Source organism: Genypterus blacodes, unplaced genomic scaffold (assembly GCF_046128005.1).
Source record: "Genypterus blacodes isolate CSIRO-AG114 ecotype Tasmania unplaced genomic scaffold, CSIRO-AGI_Gbla_v1 ptg000160l_1, whole genome shotgun sequence".
Classification (NCBI taxonomy): Eukaryota; Metazoa; Chordata; class Actinopteri; order Ophidiiformes; family Ophidiidae; genus Genypterus; species Genypterus blacodes.
The window spans coordinates 41,256-50,000 of NW_027466961.1; the positions used below are offsets into that span (position 1 = coordinate 41,256).

The 8,745-nt window shown below is 44.2% G+C and overlaps 1 long non-coding RNA gene across 1 annotated transcript; it reads left to right on the forward strand.

The window, feature by feature from the left end:
* Positions 1 to 6,637: 6,637 nt before the first annotated feature.
* Positions 6,638 to 8,078, forward strand: LOC143013865 (uncharacterized). Its single transcript, XR_012965227.1, has 3 exons — positions 6,638 to 6,729; positions 6,817 to 6,878; positions 7,022 to 8,078. It is a non-coding gene; the product is annotated as an uncharacterized LOC143013865 (long non-coding RNA).
* The last annotated feature ends 667 nt before the right edge of the window (positions 8,079 to 8,745 follow it).

The window sequence follows — 8,745 nt, forward strand, 5'->3', positions numbered from 1 at the left end:
TATATTTAAAGTAGACATGGTCGAATGGAGAAAGCGGATAAAGTTGATCTTTCATTTGTATCTGTGCAACGGCAACTTTTGAATAAAAATACTTCATGTTGTTGATGTTTCCTCAATAAAATATAGTTGAAATTGTTCCCTTTTGTTGATAATTTGTTTATTGTATGCTGAGAAGTAAACAACAGGAAGTAAAATAAGCCTTCTTAATAAAGTCCTGCCGAGAGACACTTCAGAGACACTTTATCATATAAGTATTCAGGTGTCTGATGGTCATTTCTCTTTATCTGAACTATTTTGAATGTTTTATTGGAAGCCTTCAAACTTTGAGTATGTAAATAGCTGTAGTTGTTTTGAAATGTTTAGTTGTCCTTGTGAAACTCTGAGATTCCAAATAAAATGTAAGAAAGTACAAAGTAATTTGTGTTGCTGCTTTGACAGCAGTACAACAATTCCATTCTGTATCCCAGGTTGAGTGAATTCTGAGGAAACAGGAAAAGCACTTTACATCAAATCTTGAATTTCTGTTTTGGAATGTTCCTTGAATCCTCTCGGTGGAAACAACTGGCAGGAAGACAAAAGGTTGAGTCGCGCATCTGACGCATTAATAACTTGCTCGTCATCTTGACTCATGACACGTCACAAGCTAAGTTTATCCAGAAATATCTCATGAACAAAAGGTAGGAAGAGCTGATTATAGAACTGATGTTCACACCTTAACAAAGACAAAAAGAAAACATTCATGCTATGTTTATTTACGTCTTTCCCTGAGTACTGATGTCATCTCACCTGCCCTGTAGTCTGTTATAAAAGCTGAGGTCTTCACAGCAGAAGACATGGACGAGCAGAGCCAAGTAGACGGATCACCTAGGAATCACACCACTGAATTCAATCACTGCACTGAAAACTACCAAGGAGCAGAACCCAGCAAAGCCAGTAAGTCTGTTTATCATTCAGGAGAGAAGAATCACTTCTTATAGGGATTCTTTCTGATGTAACATCGCTGTTTCAATTCACTTACAGCAGTCAACCAAAGATGATGTTCAACATGACTGTGAAGATTTGTCTCCTTCTTCTGATTGTTGGTAAGCATCAAAATTGACATGAAATCTATATACATACACACATATATGTGTATATATATACCACATCATTCTGTCAACATCCTATGTTCCAACTGTTGAAGGATAAACTGTGAGACTGATTTATCATTCTAACACCAAAACAGCTTTTGGCAACACAGAAGGCGTAACCACAGCAACTACCACCACAGCTGCCCTGACAACCACAACCACCACAGCTGCCCCGACAACAACAACCACCACAGCTGCCCCGACAACCACTACCACCACAGCTGCCCCGACAACCACAACAGCTGCCATGGCAACAACAACCACCACAGCTGCCGCGACAACCACAACCACCACAGCTGCCCCGGCAACAACAACCACCACAGCTGCCCCAGCAACCACCACCACCACAGCTGCCCCGGCAACCACCACCACAGCTGCTCTGGCAACAACCACCACAGCTGCCCCAGCAACCACCACCACCACAGCTGCCCTGGCAACAACAACCACAACAGCTACCCTGGCAACCACGGCAGCTGCCCCGGCAACCACAACCACCACAGCTGCCCCGACAACCACCACAGCTGACCCGGCAACAACAACCACCGCATCTGCCCCGGCAACCACCACCACTACAGCTGCCCCAGCAACCACAACCACCACAGCTGCCCCAGCAACCACCACCACCACAGCTGCCCCGGCAACCACCACCACAGCTGCTCTGGCAACAACCACCACCACAGCTGCCCCGACAACCACAGCTGCCTCGGCAACAACGACCACCACAGCTGCCACGGCAACAACGACCACCACAGCTGCCCCAGCAACCACCACCACCACAGCTGCCCCAGCAACCACAACCACCACAGCTGCCCCGACAACCACAACCACCACAGCTGCCCTGACAACCACCACCACAACAGCTGCCATGGCAACAACAACCACCACAGCTGCCGCGACAACCACAACCACCACAGCTGCCCCGGCAACAACAACCACCACAGCTGCCCCAGCAACCACCACCACCACAGCTGCCCCGGCAACCACCACCACAGCTGCTCTGGCAACAACCACCACAGCTGCCCCAGCAACCACCACCACCACAGCTGCCCTGGCAACAACAACCACCACAGCTACCCTGGCAACCACCACCACGGCAGCTGCCCCGGCAACCACAACCACCACAGCTGCCCCGACAACCACCACAGCTGACCCGGCAACAACAACCACCGCATCTGCCCCGGCAACCACCACCACTACAGCTGCCCCAGCAACCACAACCACCACAGCTGCCCCAGCAACCACCACCACCACAGCTGCCCCGGCAACCACAACCACAGCTGCTCTGGCAACAACCACCACCACAGCTGCCCCGACAACCACAGCTGCCTCGGCAACAACGACCACCACAGCTGCCACGGCAACAACGACCACCACAGCTGCCCCAGCAACCACCACCACCACAGCTGCCCCAGCAACCACAACCACCACAGCTGCCCCGACAACCACAACCACCACAGCTGCCCCGACAACCACAACCACCACAGCTGCCCCGGCAACAACAACCACCACAGCTGCCCCGGCAACCACCACCACCACAGCTGCCCCGGCAACCACCACCACCACAGCTGCCCTGGCAACAACAACCACCACAGCTGCCCTGGCAACAACAACCACCACAGCTGCTGCCTCCTCTGCAGTCAGTAACAAAGTGAGCTTCCTCTTGGTCATTGTAGCTGTGACAGCTCTTTATTGGAATTAAAGACTAAACTGAGCACTTCAGCACTTAAATGCTGTATTAGGACACTGAAAGATCACCAACCTTAATTTATTGTTTATTTTATTTATTTTCAATTATTTATTTCTGCAATTTACATGTGATTGCATTGACTGAGTTACCATGAAGAATTCTGCATTCCTTGACATTTACAAGTTCCCTTGAATAACAGAACTATATGAGCCACAGACAGAGGGGGGGGGGACAGCAGCAACTCCAAACCTAATCATCCTCAAACACAGACTGCATTTATGAAGTCTACCATGTGCACTTTGGCTCTGTTGCTTCTCAGCAGTGTGGATTTCACATTGCGGTCATTTTGGAAGCTGTGCATTGTGTTGTTGCTGTTCCATGACAGTGGATGGAATTTCTCTGGAGTCTCTCTACCAGAAACTGTGGTGATGGTTCTTAGCCTTTACATGCGTGTTCATCAAAAATTAATAAGAGAGTATTAAATATGAAATACCAAATACCATGTTGCAGGGCAAAGTTTGTGGAGAAGTTGTACAAAGAAAAATAAATGTAAATAAAGAATATTAATCACCTCGCATTGTGCTTTGATCTGTACCAACATCACAGACAGACAGACAGACAGACCGACCGACAGACAGACAGACAGACAGACAGACAGACAGACAGACAGACAGATGGATCATTTCTGACAGAGACAGAGATTTAGATTTCTCAGATTTTTTGCTGTTGCAGAGCAACGTGTCAAAATCAAGCAGGAGGTTCTAAAATTTCTGCTTCTTTGGCCCTAAGATCAGCATTTCAGTTTTATTGACATAAAGAAGGAGAACATGTTTTGTCATCCAGCCTTTAACAGCCAGAAGACAGGACTCCAAGTTGGAGATCCAGAGTGATCGTTGGGATTTATGGAAACATACATTTGGGTGTCATCCGCATATAAATGAAAATCTGTTCCATACTGACGAATTATGTTTCCAAGCGGGAGCATATAAATAGAGAAGAGTAATGGGCCCAATACAGAACCCTGAGGAATGTCAAACTTTACCAGGTAGCAAGTCAAATTAGTATTATTTAATGAAAGTGAATCCTATTTGTTAGGTAGGATCTGAACCAAGAAAGTCCAAGACCACGAATGCCAATGTGGTTCTAAAGCCGATCAAGTAGGATATTATGATCCACAGTGACAAAGGCTGCACTTAGATTGAGGAGAATTAGAACCAAAACAGCACCAGAATCAGCGGTAAGAAGTAGGTCGTCAGAAACCTTTCACAATCAGACAAGGCAGGTTTCATTACGCCTCATGCAATCTGAGCAAATCACTGTAAGATGTAAAGTATACATCTATCTATTATGTATACTATAAGAATTATATGGTCAACATCAAGTTACAGTCACAATCAGAATACTGGCTCCAACAGTCTGAGCCTAATACACAAGGCCCAGAAAACATACATATGAGTAGAAGAACTACCTGAGCTTCAATAGAAAGGGTTTTAACACTTCACCCACCAAGGGCTCTCTCACACACGTGCACACAACCACAACATGCACACGCGCAGACACACACACACACACACACACACACACACACACACACACTCCCCCCACAGATACCTGACTGGAGGTGGGGGAATATCAATTGGTGACAAACTGTCTGAGGTCTTTTCTTTAGATCTGTCATTACTATAGAAATGCAAATTGTACTGTATGGTGGTTTGGTAACATGTCCGCAAACAGGAACACTCAGGACAGAAAACATCTGTTCACACACAGCAGGACACACCCTCATCAGATGAATAGTCATTTTATGACCTCCTGCTCAGTTTGTATTTAAGGCAGACTAACAGGTAATTCAGGGTGCATTCCCATTAAAGGGACGTTCACACGTAAGTTGTGTGATTTCTCATGCAGCTACATGAAAGACATTTTGGTGCACCCCGGTAAAGGGAGCTCCCGCATATGCTGTGCGTTCTGCGCGCAGCTATGTGTTAGACTTTTGGAGCACTCCGTTAGAGGAAGCTCCCGCGTCATAATGCTGCGTTAACTGCTCGTTGCTTCGTGACGTAGGCAAAGAGTACATTTGGATTCTGGTATACTTTGTGATGGGAATTCAACTGTTAATGACAAGTGATATCTGTTTAATTAGGAGACTTCCAAACATTCAAATGTTCAATAAATTGATGATTGTTAATCTTTGATTTACCTCGACTGAAACTGTTTATATTACACCAAAACCATATCGGATAGAATTTTATATCGGAGAACTTCTGGCACATTTTGTTCATTTTAAACACAAAATGGCTTCAATCAGATGCATTTTCATCTTGTTTGCATTAAGAGGCTTTTGTCTTTTCACAGTTTGAATTTAACCTCAGCGTTAAGTCAAACCTATGGCTGAATTGATCATGCTAAGTTGAAACCTCTGAGTTAGTAGTAAGAATATGAGGAATATGGTTTACTAAACATGTTTGTTCTCAAGGTAACGGGGACAAAGTCGTCGACAAGTTTATGGGAGTATTTCACTATTTGGTTCCTGGCACCCAAACTCTACCAGGACGCATTATAGAATTATTTATCCGGCCCGTTATCAATTCTTGAGAGATGTAAGTATTCTCAGTTTGAACGAATAACATATTCTGAAAGTAAATAAGAGCGTATATTCAATACTAAATGAATCCTGAATTCCCGCACTAATACAATGATCCGAAACTAAAACTTCTTATTCTGAGCAGACAATTGGCGATCTATTTACAGAATCAACCGATTAGAGACTAAATTATCACTAGCAACAAATATTTTATCTTATGGAGGCAGATAAACCAGATCATTAAACAACAATAATAATAATTTCACATTGCCGAAGTGGAGATTCGACCAGCCTTCCCCGCAACTCATTGGCTGCCGTCATTGGACCAAGGGCGGGACTTCCGGGTTTTACATCACCATAAACCATTCCTAGACTGTCTTTCTCTGGTCTATATTTAAAGTAGACATGGTCGAATGGAGAAAGCGGATAAAGTTGATCTTTCATTTGTATCTGTGCAACGGCAACTTTTGAATAAAAATACTTCATGTTGTTGATGTTTCCTCAATAAAATATAGTTGAAATTGTTCCCTTTTGTTGATAATTTGTTTATTGTATGCTGAGAAGTAAACAACAGGAAGTAAAATAAGCCTTCTTAATAAAGTCCTGCCGAGAGACACTTCAGAGACACTTTATCATAGAAGTATTCAGGTGTCTGATGGTCATTTCTCTTTATCTGAACTATTTTGAATGTTTTATTGGAAGCCTTCAAACTTTGAGTATGTAAATAGCTCTAGTTGTTTTGAAATGTTTAGTTGTCCTTGTGAAACTCTGAGATTCCAAATAAAATGTAAGAAAGTACAAAGTAATTTGTGTTGCTGCTTTGACAGCAGTACAACAATTCCATTCTGTATCCCAGGTTGAGTGAATTCTGAGGAAACAGGAAAAGCACTTTACATCAAATCTTGAATTTCTGTTTTGGAATGTTCCTTGAATCCTCTCGGTGGAAACAACTGGCAGGAAGACAAAAGGTTGAGTGACGCATTAATAACGCATTAATAACTTGCTCGTCATCTTGACTCATGACACGTCACAAGTTAAGTTTATCCAGAAATATCTCATGAACAAAAGGTAGGAAGAGCTGATTATAGAACTGATGTTCACACCTTAACAAAGACAAAAAGAAAACATTCACGCTATGTTTATTTACGTCTTTCCCTGAGTACTGATGTCATCTCACCTGCCCTGTAGTCTGTTATAAAAGCTGAGGTCTTCACAGCAGAAGACATGGACGAGCAGAGCCAAGGAGACGGATCACCAGGGAACAGATCACACCACTGAATTCAATCACTGCACTGAAAACAACCAAGGAGCAGAACCCAGCAAAGCCAGTAAGTCTGTTTATCATTCAGGAGAGAAGAATCACTTCTTATAGGGATTCTTTCTGATGTAACATCGCTGTTTCAATTCACTTACAGCAGTCAACCAAAGATGATGTTCAACATGACTGTGAAGATTTGTCTCCTTCTTCTGATTGTTGGTAAGCATCAAAATTGACATGAAATCTATATACATACACACATATATGTGTATATATATACCACATCATTCTGTCAACATCCTATGTTCCAACTGTTGAAGGATAAACTGTGAGACTGATTTATCATTCTAACACCAAAACAGCTTTTGGCAACACAGAAGGAGTAACCACAGCAACTACCACCACAGCTGCCCTGACAACCACAACCACCACAGCTGCCCCGACAACAACAACCACCACAGCTGCCCCGACAACCACTACCACCACAGCTGCCCCAACAACCACAACAGCTGCCATGGCAACAACAACCACCACAGCTGCCGCGACAACCACAACCACCACAGCTGCCCCGGCAACAACAACCACCACAGCTGCCCCAGCAACCACCACCACCACAGCTGCCCCGACAACCACAACCACCACAGCTGCCCCGACAACCACAACCACCACAGCTGCCCCGGCAACAACAACCACCACAGCTGCCCCGGCAACCACCACCACCACAGCTGCCCCGGCAACCACCACCACCACAGCTGCCCTGGCAACAACAACCACCACAGCTGCCCTGGCAACAACAACCACCACAGCTGCTGTCTCCTCTGCAGTCAGTAACAAAGTGAGCTTCCTCTTGGTCATTGTAGCTGTGACAGCTCTTTATTGGAATTAAAGACTAAACTGAGCACTTCAGCACTTAAATGCTGTATTAGGACACTGAAAGATCACCAACCTTAATTTATTGTTTATTTTATTTATTTTCAATTATTTATTTCTGCAATTTACATGTGATTGCATTGACTGAGTTACCATGAAGAATTCTGCATTCCTTGACATTTACAAGTTCCCTTGAATAACAGAACTATATGAGCCACAGACAGAGGGGGGGGAGGGACAGCAGCAACTCCAAACCTAATCATCCTCAAACACAGACTGCATTTATGAAGTCTACCATGTGCACTTTGGCTCTGTTGCTTCTCAGCAGTGTGGATTTCACATTGCGGTCATTTTGGAAGCTGTGCATTGTGTTGTTGCTGTTCCATGACAGTGGATGGAATTTCTCTGGAGTCTCTCTACCAGAAACTGTGGTGATGGTTCTTAGCCTTTACATGCGTGTTCATCAAAAATTAATAAGAGAGTATTAAATATGAAATACCAAATACCATGTTGCAGGGCAAAGTTTGTGGAGAAGTTGTACAAAGAAAAATAAATGTAAATAAAGAATATTAATCACCTCGCATTGTGCTTTGATCTGTACCAACATCACAGACAGACAGACAGACAGACAGACAGATCAAAAGAACATGACTCTGCCAGCCTATAAGCAATGAGAACAAAGTCTACACCTTCTGTATTGATGCCAGCAGTTAAATGTATCCAGTCATAACAGCCACTCCTTGACAGAGTTTTAATATAAACTTCTGCAACAACAGCAGCCAGCCCGCCGTCATGCTCTCCTGTGGAATGACAGAGCAGCCGCTCCGCCCGAGCCACCTCACACACCTCTCACACACCTCACACACCTTACACACCTCACACACGCCTCACACACCTGTCGAGCGGCCCCTCCCTTGGGCCCACCTGAAGAACCTGATGCACCTCAAGCATTTACACATCTTCATCCATTATCATCGTCACTATTATTATTACTATTATCATTATTATCTAAGAATCATCTTCAAGGTCCCCCCGTTGATTTTATAGAATTTGGAATCTAATCAAATCAAATAAAAAGGTGAAAGATGAATTTCCTTGAATGTATTATGTCCAGACATTGGACCGAAATGTAAACATGTGATGTAATGCGAACAACCACAGCACCATCTGCTGCAGAAACGCGGCACATGCATGGCTGTTGTCGTGGCAAATTCTA